The sequence below is a fragment of the Protopterus annectens genome, chromosome 6.part0 (genome assembly GCF_019279795.1).
Source record: "Protopterus annectens isolate FY-2018-M chromosome 6.part0, PAN1.0, whole genome shotgun sequence".
Lineage (NCBI taxonomy): Eukaryota > Metazoa > Chordata > Ceratodontiformes > Protopteridae > Protopterus > Protopterus annectens.
Genome location: NC_056737.1, coordinates 235,940,053 through 235,953,750, shown reverse-complemented (window position 1 = coordinate 235,953,750; position 13,698 = coordinate 235,940,053). Strand labels below are relative to the sequence as shown.

Genomic DNA, 13,698 nt, shown 5'->3' with positions numbered 1-13,698 from the left:
TACTAACACTTACTATACTCCAGCAGAAGTACATAGAGAAACAAATAAAATACAACTCATATTAGTTTACTCCAACTGTTAGCAGGGGGTAAGCCCCCCCTGCACACCCTATGTGGGAGGCTGGGCCCCCACACCTCCTGCTACTTAAATAATTCAATTACAAAATCGCACTTTACTACACTAAGATGAGTTATTTTATTGTATAGCAAATTGACTAAATGACGAAGGTAAAAACAGTCAAGAAGCATGTAATGGTATGTTTGCCATTTTCTTCTGTGGAGTGCGGTCAAGGAGTTGATATATTTAAGTAGCAGGGGGTGTGGGGGTGCAGGGGTGCTTGCCCCCTGGTTATAGTTGGAGAAGAGTAATATGTTTTGTTATGTAGTTGTGCTGGAATATTGCAAGTGTTAGTGTACTCTGTTTCTTCAATATTATGAAATCCATATCCCGTCCCCACACCCATCGTGGGTAATCTTGGTGAACTTCTCAAAAGCAAATGTCACACTTCTCCAAACCAAGGTGGTATCCTTCAGAGACCCTGGGACAGTGGTAAATATGGCTCAGACTGCTGAATCCTTTACATACACATTCTATGGACACCTAGTGGACTGCATGGATCGTGCTATCCCAAATAACAACTGGACTCACTCCTCCAATGGCAGGGGACCTGTCTGATAGACCCCGGCCATTAATAAGCTATACAACAAAAGGAGGATGCTACTACATGATAGAGCACAATCCCAGACAGGGAAGGCATCTGTGATCTGTACTAGCAGACAGCTACAATCACTCATGTATTTATGTCAGGCCCGCTTCTAACGGACAATTGCACCAGACACGTAGGACACTCACAAGGCCTTCTTCAGTTAATTCAGGTACCTGGGTGGACACTCACTGATATGCTGTGAGTTACTGCATACTGACTAAACATATCCTGAACCCACAGACATTGCCAACATCCTGGCAAACAGGTTCAGTGCAGATGTCTCCCCTCCATCCCCCCTAAGGAGCTACTGTCCATCCCAACAGAGTGTGACCTCCCTGACATCACAAATAAATAGGTGAGTGCTGCCTACCCCACAGCGGACAACACAGCATCAATGGGACCAGACGGTGTCCCATCCTGCGTCTTACACAGGCTTCATGACAGAAGTAAACCTCACATTACGTCACTGTTCAATATCAGAGTTACTGCAGGATATGTACCCATGGAATGGCATACAGCGATAGTGGTCCCACTCCACAGAGTTGCTGCCACAACAGACCACAGACAATATTGGCCTATAAGGCTAACCTAGCCTGTTATGCAAAGCTATGGAGCGTATTGTAATGGGACTCATTGGGACTCATGCACATAGACATCGGGAACCTACAGACACTGGGTCCTACACATTTCAGCGTTGTTATGGGCAGATCTTGCCTCTTGGACCTGTTCGTATTCTTTAAACAGTTACCAAGTCCATCGGTGTAGAGAAGGTTGTCCACACAGCCTGCCTGGACCTTGCACAACCCTTCGACACAATACCCCACTCGGCCATTATGCATAGGCTCACCGGCGTCGATATCAACACATATCTCACACAATAGATTGCTACCTGGATCAGGGATAGCACCCACATGCTCAGTATTGCAGGTGCCATGTCTGACTATACACCAGTTACACATGGCATCACACAAGGCTCAGTCCTGGGACCTCTCTTGTTCAGTATACATTTGTGTGACGTACAGGCTAACACAGGAGGAATATGGCTGACCATGTTCGCAGATGACTTCAAACTGGGTGCCATAATCATCTCTCCAGCTGGCACATGCATACTCAAACGGGGTCTCACAGAGATAGGATGACTGGTGCCTGAGCCATGGCCTACAGCTAAATGCCATTAGTTGCACAGTCATCCCCTTTGGGAATAACAACATGCCCACACATTATCACATATGTAGTAATCCATTACATACGGTAGTAGTTGTTAGGGGTTTGGGGACATGACTTGTTTGTACTCCCGCCTTTGACAATCACTTTGTCAAAGTGGTTAGACAGAACTTCTATATAGCCCACCTTATCCCATATGGTTTCACATGTTGATCAAGTGAGGTCATTGTGCCCCTATACTCATCACGACCATGGTTGGTTACAATGCCACATTTGGGATGTACCTTACCCGACACCTGCAGCAACGGTAATGGCCACAAATGTTCCTCAACAAGCAGATGTAGGGACTCACACGGATGCCCTGCACAGTTCAGATACAGTAACTCCAACTCTACTGAGTCGCTTACCACTTACTCGGATGTGTTGTGTGCCTGTAGTTTAAGGAAATATCCGACCCAGATTTAATGGACATGCCCCACCTCAGGATATCTGACTCCCTTGGAGCTACACACTCCAGGGACATACACCTCAACACAGATGTTAATAGGACATGCTGGAGGGACAGATTCTTATCCCAGTGGCTCCACTCAATTCTCCGGATTGTAATCTCGGTTTTGCATGGGCAGAGCCACCCGCTGACCACCTACAGGAGACATCTTGACAAGTGGATGGGTGATCATATGTTTACCCATGGGATATCTTCTGGGTCCCTGCTAGACAGAGGCACAATACACTAAACGTAAATGGGCTATCTTGTGTGACCTACTATTCACAGGAACAGTGTTCTACTTTGACAGGGTTGCAAAAGCCAAACACACTCTGGCTAGGCTTGTACATACCCTAGGGCGGATAGGCTAGTATCAACCTCTGAATCTATGCTAATGTTCAGGATACACAATGTTTATTGCTGATACTGTTTGCAGGTTTTATCATCTTTGCTTTCCCACTTTCTATGAACAACTTATGTATCTGCAGAACATATTTGATTATGACAGGGTTCCACTATATTATATATGTGTCTGTTGTCATATAACTGTGTGCACAGGGCAGATTGCTGGATAGTGAGAGGTTCCTGGGTTAACACATGCAACTGCCTAATATGTGTGGCCCACTGCTGTACTCCGACATGGCCTAAATGTGTGAGCATGCCCAGTTCAGACTGTCAGTGTTCTGTTGCCTGACATTTGTTTCATTTATTCAAGTGTGTGAGCATGCCCAGTTTGACCTTTCAGTATGTTGCTATCTGAGATCCACTACATTTGTTGATGTATGTGTACATGTCCAATATTAACATTTCTACTGTGTGTGTTGAAAGTCCTGTACTATTCTTATTGTGGGACTCACCTTTGTGTCATAACTCCACAGGGATTATGCTGTGCCTGCAGGGTTTCCATGGAATACTTTGCATAGACTTATCAACATTTCTTCATACAGGCTGACCACTGCAATACTGTCATGGTTTAGTGGTTCAGTACTATGACTATAGTGCACAGTATCCTGGATTTGAGGCCCATCACTGTTTTATATTTTCATACTGAGCAGACCAGACTGCTTAAGGGCCAGTAGAGCAAATATGAGCATGTTGGCTTTTGTTCAGCTATGCCCTACTTAGGTTCATAGGTTCATAGGTTCATACTAGGCTATCTGCCCTAAGGCATTTACAAGCCTAGCCAGAGTGTGTTTGGCTTTCGCCACCCTCTGAACTGATTTTACTGTGCCCTTTTTAAGGTTAGTTTACTGTGCCTCTGTCTAGTAGTGACACCGAAGTAATCCCCGTAGTAAACCTATGATCTCCCATCCACTCGTCAAGATTCCTCTTGAAGAGAGTCAGTGAGGGGCTCTGTCTAACATGGACTGGGATTCTATTCCAGAGTGAAGGGAGCCTCTGGGTTATGAATCTGTCCCTCCAGCATATCCAATTTATTTCTGTGCTCAGGTTCATGTCCCTTGAGCACCTAGCTCTAAGGGATTTGGATTTTCTGAGGTGGAGCATGCTCATTAATTCCGGGTTGGACATGGCTTTATATGTCAGGCACAGATCGCCTCTAAGTAGGCGGTATGCAACTGAGTAGAGCTGGAGTGTCTTTAGCCGAGCAGCATATGGCATCTGGTTGAGTCCCATGATCCCCTTTGTGAGGTACTTTTGGGGTCTTTCTAGTTGCTGCAAGTGTCGGGTGAGGTACATCCTAAATGGGGCATTGTATTCAATTATGGGCCTGATGAGGGATGAATAAAGGGGCACAATGACCTCCCTCGATGTAGATGTGAATCCTTTCATGATAAGGTGGGCTATATAGAAGGTCTTTCTAACCACTTTGGCAATGTGGTTGTCAAAGGGGAAATTCTGTCAACTTGAGGTCCCTAATTACTTCTTCCGTACTTAATGGATTCCCACCTATGTGGTAATTTATGGGCACTTTGTTTTTGCCAAAAGGTATGACTATACACTTTTTAGCATTTAGCTTTAGGCCACGGCTCTGGCACCAGTTATCCGTCTCTATGAGACCCTTTTGAAGGATGCTTGTGCCAGCTGGAGAGTCAATTATGGCGCCCAGTTTGCAGTCATCTGCAAACCTGGTCAGCCACAGTCCTCCCGTGTTAGCCTGAACCTCCGAAAAATATATGCCGAACACGAGAGGTCCCAGGATTGAGCCCTGTGGGACACAATTGTAACTGGTTTAGAGTCTGACATGGCTCCAGCAATTCTGACTATGTGGGTTCTGTCCTTGAGCCAGTTTGCAACCCATCTTATGACATAGGGGTTTATATTTAAGCTGGAGAGCTTATCTTTGATGCCCGAGTGGGGTATTGTGACGAAGGCTTTTGTGAGGTCCAGGTAGGCTGTGTGGACAACCTTCCCCTCATCAATGGCCTTGGTGACTGCTTCAAAGAAACTGACCAGGATTAAGAGGCAGGATCTGCCCTTAACAAAGCCAAATTGGGTAGGATCCAGTGTCTGTAGATCCCCAATGTCTTTGTTTATGAGTTCCATGATGATCCTCTCCATAGTTTTGCAGACCAGGCTAGTCAGGCTTATGAGGCGATAGTTTCCAGGGTCCGTAGAGGCACCACCTTTGTGGAGTGGGACTACTGTTGCTGTACGCCATTCTTTGGGTACATATCCTGTAGTAAGGCTGAGATTGAACAGCAGCTTTATGTCGGGGTTTAGCTCTTCTTGGGGTTCATGTAGGATGCAGCCCGGGACACCATCTGATCCCATTGATGCTGTGTTTTTTGCTTTGGAGAAGGTGGCTCTCACCTGAGCATCTGAGATGTCAGGGAGGCAGCACTCTGCTGGGATAGATATTTGCTCTTTAAGGGGGGAAGGGGGGAGAAGTTTGCACTGAACCTGTCTGCCAGGATGTTGGCAATGTCTGTGGGTTCAGTGTATTTTTTGTCATTTTGGAACAACTCTGAGCATATCTGGGAGTTGCCACCCAGGTTCCTAACATAACTAAAGAAGGCCTTGTGATTATCTTTAGTGTCCTGTGCAATTTTTCTCTCGGGGCCTTGGATGATTTTTTTTATGAGGATCGTAGTTTTTTGCTAGTACTGATCAGAGAGATGTGTTCCTTTAGTTTTTTGTATCTATCATGTAGTGGCATCCTGCTGCTGTACAGCAGCTTATTTATGGATGGGGCAGGCAGGACCCCTGCTTTTGGATGATTGAATTGGGTTTGTTTTGTGGATGATCCATGATTTGATGAGGTGTCCATTCCTGAAGAATATTCCATAGTTTGTGAGCCATAGTTTCTGCTGAGTTTGCCATTCTGAAGGGCCCTGGGGCAGGATGAATGGTGTGACGCTAGCTTTGAGAGGCGTGCTGGTTTTCTTTTGAGTGGTTTTCTGGGCTGTGGGTGGGGGAGTGGGAGGATATGGGGTGTGTATATCAATGATTGAGATCGCGTCAATGGGAGGATAGAGTCCCATGTTGGTGATGATGACCATGTCAGTGTTAATCTGGTCTGTGGGGCAGGTGGTTGTGTGCTGTTCCCCTCTGTTTGGGTTGATTCCAGTTCATATTTCTTTGAACTGTTTGGTTTGGGCTGAAGCTGGCTAGGGTGTTTGGGGTAATGCTCCAAGTCATAATGGTGTTTGGTGTTCTTTTTATATTCATTAAGCTGGAACAATCATGCTCTTAATATGCTGATCATTAACTTGCAACACATTTAACAACTAACATTACTCAACATGGACCACAGTTGTGAGCACAGGTGTGTGGTGTTTGGTGTGTGGTTTTCTTTACATACAACATGGTTTATACACTCATGGGTAAGGTGGATGTTATATGGCTTAACACATGGCTCAGGTGGTGCTGCAGGGCAGGCTATGCTGGATGCACATACTACACTATGTTATCACTCCATACTAGCGCCCTATACATGTTTTCTTGCAAGGCTTTTACTATATGTGCGAGTTTAGAGAGATATATTCCAGAGGAGATATATCCAGAAGCCAATTGCTACTCTGCCTGTGGGCCAGCCTGCCTCATACTGGGCACCGGGCATTCCTCTACTGGGCAGGCCCACTTGCAATGGTGGGGGGATGTTTGGCCCAGGCCTACACTGGTCCTGCTGCAGCTGTTTTCACAGGATCATATTATGTAGCATAGCACATACCATGACAATTTGGGTACATGTAGTTGGTGAGTACTGCAAGGCTCCACCAGATGTGTCCAGACACCGGAACCGTGACTTGAGCATCCCAAACGCATGCTCAATTACATTTCGTGTTTGTGCGTGTGCCTCATTATGGCGTTCCTGTTCAGGTATGTGTGCGTTTCTGATGGGTGTCATCAGCCACGGCTCCAGTGCATAGCCAGCGTCCCCCACTAGGTGACCATGTGGGATGTCCCCATTGGCAAATGTCTGGTACAGCTGCGTCAGATGCCAGATATGGGAATCATGGTAGCTTCCAGGGCAGCCAACACACACATTCAGTATTATGCCCTGGGCATCACACATGACCTGGCAGTTGATGGAGGGGAAGCCCTTGTGGTTGAAGGAGACCCTAACCCACTCACCGGTTGGTGCTTTGATGCGTATGTGCTTGCAGTCTATTGCACCCACTACTTCAGGGTATTTCACTATTTGCTGGAAGAGACGCATATTGCTGGCCAATTCCTCACGGGAATTGGGGAAATATACATGATCACCGACATGTGTTGACATGGCATCCAGGAACTGGTGCAGTTCCCTGGATGCTGATGCCTGTGATATCCCCATCATATCACCGGTTGGTCTCTGGAAGGTACCTGTTGCTAATATTCTTAGGTCAGCACATACCTTGGTTTCCACTGGAATGGGTTCCCCTCTGTTGGTTCTGTGTGTGAGGCGTGGCCTGCACAGCTCAACAATTTGCTGCAAGAGGTCTCTGTCCACTCTATAGCGCTCCACTATCTCCAGCTCATGTAGCCCCTGGTAGGTAACCCTGGGCCTGTACACTCTTCTCCGTCTCCTCACTGTGGGTTGTCCAGCAGCATTCGCATTATCACCACCCTCAGCATGTTGCATATGTCGCCTTATAACAGCAATGACAGCCCCTAACATTTTTTGTCTCAGTACAGCTTTTTCAGTTTTCACTTCTATTAGCTTACTGCAGTGTTGCAATGTCTCTTGAGAGAAACATAATGGACTGTTGTTTGCAAAGTTTTAAGTTCTGGGCTGGGCTGGGCTAGTGTACTGCCTGTGTAATTGCCTAATTCTGATTGTTTTCACCTGCTAGCTCTGCCAGTACTCCCAGGTAACTTCCTACTATTTGGTGTGCTTCCTTTTCCCTTTCAGTTTCTTCAGGGGGCAGTGCCACACACACAAGTGCAAACACGCGCACAGCAACTAACATACACGCACACATGCTTACACAAACTAAAACTTGCTTATTCTTGTTAAAATGCGTGCATACTGGTGAAAACGTGCTTACAACTGTTTACACAGCCTTACATATGCTTACTCCGGCTTACACGCGTGCACACTGTCTTACTCGGGTTTATTGGCACACACACGCGCGCATGCATGCTCAGCAAGAAACTTTGGTGTTATCCACGGCATACACCTTCAATTTCTTTACTTTACCTAGCCTATCTGTTGACACACCTCTTTCAATGATATGTAAATCTCACCTGACACATGCCACTCTGCTCCAATGAGCTTCACTTCTTTCTTACATGCCCCCCTCATGATGTCACCTATCTTCTACTCTGTCACTCCCCTTATCCTACTTCTACACTCCAATGACTGTGATCATTTGCTATGTAAACTTGCGATTCACTATGCTAACCCTCATTTGCATTGGACTGCCTACTAATGCTTGGTTACATCTCTTAGACTGAGCTTCCCCCCTTAGCAATCTCTACTCAGTGGCCATGTTGTCTTCAGCCTGCCATTCACTCGCATTGTAAATTCATATCAGCAATAAAATCTACATTTGTGGATCTTAATTGATTTTCTGTTTTTTAGGGCGCAGCGCGTTTGCGTGGCGCTGTGCTACTCTTAAACCCCGGAGATCGGGATGGAAAAGAAAAGTTATTTTATTTCTATTTTGCATCACTTAACATTGCCAATGGCCGTATTTTTGGCCACTGGCATGCTTCCTCCTGTAAATGCATCCTTTTTTTGGAGCTGTCACGGCTCTGTTTTGCTATTTGCAGAACCGTACTCAGTTGTCAACTAAGTACATTTCTGCAAATAACACTACTCCTACTTGGACAGGTTTGCGTTTCCTGGATCGCAAATTTACTTCATTTGCATAGCTTTCACCTGCAATTGAGGTAATTTGCATATCCAAGCCCTGTCCGTGTAGGACTAGTTTTGAGAGCTCTGTTGCACGCCCTTACCGGCTGTTCCTGGATCGCTCGTCGGACATGTTGGCTGCATGGAGTCTTACTTTACTCTTAGACTCCGTGCAAGCCTTAGTGAATCTGGCCCTTAATCTCTATCAATGGGAAAATTCAAAACTTCATTTCTAACATCTTCTGGAACATTTTGAGAATGCAACGAAGCAAACATTCTTATAACAATTTCAGTGGCAACAGCCTTGAAAGTGGCATCAACAAAATCATGTTTCAAGCAGTGGATAACCACTTGAGCTACAGAAGCAACCAGATTAAATAAAGCATATTTCTGTTCAAAAGAGAAAACAGATGCCAAAACCATTCCTCATATTCAGAAAAACAGCAAGTGTACACAAACATATGAAATTAAGAGATGAAAATTCAAAAAACAAGCAATGCAGAAGAATACACTTTTCCTCAAATCTATCAAAAAGCCTTCTCATCCTCATCAGAAGGAGATGGATTAGTATTAACCATATGTTTAGCAGCAGATGGATTCATTAAAGCAACAGCTGTTGGGTCATATTTGGGATGAGTGCATAAAAACTTAAAAGAATGAAGCACCTTATAAAGTTTATCTACTTTCTTGGGAGCATCAAGTTGGCTGTCAGGGAAATTGCAGGCTGTAACAAAAACATCCTCCAAAGCAGACAGGACAGGAGGAAAATGAACAGGTTCTGGAAATTCCATTCATAACAAATCATAATATTTCTTGAGAGATTGAAATAACTAATTCATTCTACAGATAGTTTCAGGGAAAGATCATCCTTTATAAGTACAGGCTGAAGCCATATCCTCCTCAGAATCTGACTCAGAATTCTGTTAACACATCATAAAATTCATGCATCCACAATCATTTTTAGGCTCAAATCTCTTTAGCAGATGAAATATCCCTTTATCTTTTACCAGAAACAAACATATATGAAGAGTCATGAGCATGCACAAAGCCCTGAGCTAAGCCCAATAGATTACTACTATCCAGGGTAAATGAGTCAGAAGAAGACATATGTTTTAGTTTTTGTTCTTTTTTGATGCCAGCAAAAATGTACCTAGCTACAGGCACAGCTTTCTAACTAAGAAGAGCAGCATTTCCTACCTCTTATACCAGGACTGACAACAGTAGCTCTCCCTTGGCTGCTGTGCATTCTAACAACATAAGATGGGTCTAACACCTGGCCCCTGGTAGCTGTAGGGTGAACACCAGCAGGACTCAAGAAAAGAAAAATGGGTGGTCTGAGGAACCAGCTTTAGCCACTGAAGTGTCATTCACCTACTGCCTAAGCATTTTATCAGTCTGCTGTGGTAGCAAAGGTGGCTGCATAACAATATTTTCCTTTAGTGTCTGAAAAAAGGTAGAACCAATGAACTGGTAAATTGTTCCATGGTTAAGCTGAAAAAGGTACCCCATTTTCACCATTAAAACACAGTAAAATACACTTTAAAAACTCACCCCAGCTTCAAATGTAAAATACCACAAATTTTAACACAGAAAAATAGTTTAAAGTTGCTTTTGACAACTTTTTACAGCAAAAGTCAAAAGTATTGTTCCTGTTTAAAAGTATACAAAGGTCACATGATGGTCATTAAAACATCTTCTTCTAGCTAAATTAAATACACTCTTTTCAATCATAAAAAGTAAGGTGGAAGTTTTTTCCCCCAAAGGGAACATATCTGCTCAGCAACAGAACTGTGTTATTTGACGACTGAGCCTCAGATGTCTGTAAAGTCTATGATGTCTACAGATGTCTGTACCACATTTCTAACAATACTTGAGTCTAACATCCCAAAAAGACAAATTAGAATTAAAACAAATATAGCACCCTGGCTAACAAAGGACACTAAATCCCTAATTAAACTAAGAAACAAAACCTGGGATATATGGCGCACAACCAAGTCCCCCCTTGACCGCATTAAATTTCAACAGCAAAGAAATCTGTCCAAAAAATCTATAACCCTAGACAAAAAAAACTACTATTGTCAACTACAATACAAACACCAAAACAATCCCCAAAAATTCTGGGCCAGTTTAAACAATCTACTCCACCCAGGTAAAAGCTCAACTACTACCCCAGAAAAACTATCAGATAAAATCCCAGAGGAAGTAGCCAATTCCTTTAATACCTTCTTCACAGACACTATACAATCCCTAGCCAACCAGCTATCAACTACTTGCCCCCAGTTAACAGATATCACCCTAAAGTCCATACCCACCTTTAAATTTCAACCTGTCCCCACTGCCTATATATGCACACTACTGAAGAAACTAAAACCAACTACTCTCCGCTGACCTTCTCCCAGCCGAATATTTACAAAAAGCTGCTGATGTCATAGCTTACCCCATCTCGATACTCATCAATCGTACCTTGGCCGAAGCCAAAATCCCCTCAATATGGAAAATATCCTATGTAATACCACTCCATAAAGGAGGCTCATCGACGGAACTGTCAAATTACAGGCCCATAGCTATATTGTCACCATTGGCCAAAATCATGGAGAAATGTGTACACAGACAGCTTCTTTACTATCTTATCCAGAACAACCTACTCTCCATTTCTCAACATGGCTTTAGACCACATCATAGTACAACCACTGCTCTTCTCTCTTTTACTGACACAATTAACCACAACCGGAATAACAAAAAAATATCATCAGCTCTCTTTCTGGACCTATCAAAGGCCTTTGATATGGTGAACCATCAATTACTTCACAATACCCTAAAAAATCTCCATTTAGACAACCAAACTCTAGAGTGGTTTCAAGCCTATCTCTCAGAGAGACAGCAAGCTGTACTCTGGCAGAACAGGCTCTCTAGCCTCCTATCTAATACCATAGGGGTTCCTCAAGGTTCCATATTGGGACCTCTTCTCTTTTCTGTCTTCATAAATGACCTCTACAAAGCCATCCCAGATGCCACCTGTATTCAATATGCTGATGACTCGACATTAGTTTGTTCTGACTCATCTCCAGTTAATTTATTATCAAAAACACAATCCTGCTTTACGGCAGTAGAGAATTGGTTACTGGGATGTCAACTTATTCGTAATCCAAACAAAACCAAACTGTTAATCTTCTACCCCACTCATAAGGTCATACCCACACCCTTTTCTATTCAATCCAAAAATGGGACAAACATCTCCCCAGACTCCTACACTAAACTACTGGGAGTTACCACTGACAATAAACTTAGATATGATATCCATATCAATCAGACTATTAAAACTGTTAATAAAAAACTCGGGTCGCTCTATCGAATAAAATCCTTTCTTACCCCAATAGCAAAAATGTCCACTGCATGCTCCCATCTCCTCTCTACCCTCCTATATGCCTCCCCTATTCTTACAAATCTTAACATAACTGAAGTAAACAAACTAACACGTTGTTATAATCATATTGCCAGATTTGCAACTGGCATGCCCTACAGAACCCATCATTGTAGCAACCTACAAAACCTGAGTTGGATCGAATTCCCTAACCTTCTCCAGCAGAGCCAACTCATAGTAGCATTTAAAATTCTTAAACAATCTGACAAAACCCCTGCACTGAAAAACTTAATCAAACCTTACAACAATCTCAATAGTTTACGCTCCTCAAACAAGCTACTAGCTCAAATGGTAAAATCCAACAATTCAGGGAGTGACGCTCTCTTTGCCAATGCAATCGGAAAAATATGGAACTCCCTTCCACCCAGCCTCACCATCATTTCCTCCATAAAACTCTTCAAAAAGAGGCTAAATCACCACCTCCAGACACACTGGCTTTGCCAATGCATAAGCCCAGACTGACTCCACCTAAACCAGATTTTCCTCTTCCTTACCAGGTCTAACCTATGTAACCTCTACCTCTCTCGCATCTGTTTCCCTCTTATCTCCTCTTCCATGTAAATCTCTAGTCTGTGCTTCCTATACTAATACCAGATATAACTATCCTAAGGGTCAATCTAAAATGAGAAAAAGTCTGTTATACTATGTGTATTGTATCTTTTTTATATATCTTGGAGTAATGTATTGAAATACTTTAAAATGTCTCCTCTTTTTTGTGTAAACTACCTAAGGAGAACAATCTGTATTCTATCAACATATTGTATACCTATTTTGCCAATGTTGGAGCTTTTCTCCCCGGGCCTCCGCTGAAAATGGACATGTATCCAGTCGGACCTTCCCGGTCAACAAATGTAAAATAAATAATAAATAAATAAAGAACAGCTCTTTTCAGCTGCAGGAAAGCTCTGAAAAGCTCAGTTCAAGCTGAATAAAGGTTTGGGTGAATGGAAGGTGTCCTGAAAGCTTTGGAAGCTGGCCAGCTGTTGGACCCTATACAGGATACAACCCATATGGCTTATTCTACTGCAGCAGCGATCCTTATGAAGAGCATATCTGTACATAGAAATGTATGCACATTGATAATAATCAGAATCCTACTTCTGTTAGACTTCTATATGCTGTTATATTTTTGCAAGGTGGATACTGTATTAATAATGCTTGTAACATTGTCAAAGAAATGAAAAAGTTTTAGCAATAAGGTTGGTGAGAAGGTAGAAATCTGGATAAGGAGGCTTTTTTTCAATAAATTAATTTGTTTCATACAAGGTTCACTCACTCATTAAACAAATGGGTTTTCAGTGAAATGCATTTTCGGTGAAGTGGGCTGCCTGAAATCATTTTTGACCAAATATAATTCGACCAAAAGCAGTAGACTCCATATATATATATATATATATATATATATATATATATATATATATATATATATATATGGATTCCAAACACTTGATTGAAAACTCACTTCACTGAAAATGAAATTACTAGGATCACTTCACTGAAAGTTCACTTCACTGAAAACTCACTTGACTGAAACTCATTTTGCTGAACATTATATATGGTCTTTTCCCCACTGTAGTGCGATCCTGGAGTTAATATATATAGTTAGGAGGGTGTGGGGGGTGTGGGGGTGAAGACCCCACATATATTAGCTAAATATTGTCTTTTGGAAACTGTTCTTT

At 43.0% G+C, this 13,698-nt stretch overlaps 1 protein-coding gene across 1 annotated transcript in view; it reads right to left on the bottom strand.

Moving 5' to 3' along the window:
• Positions 1-13,698, bottom strand: part of ACP7 (acid phosphatase 7, tartrate resistant (putative)) — a 1,845,593-nt gene that overhangs the window by 84,204 nt on the left and 1,747,691 nt on the right. The window lies entirely within an intron of this gene.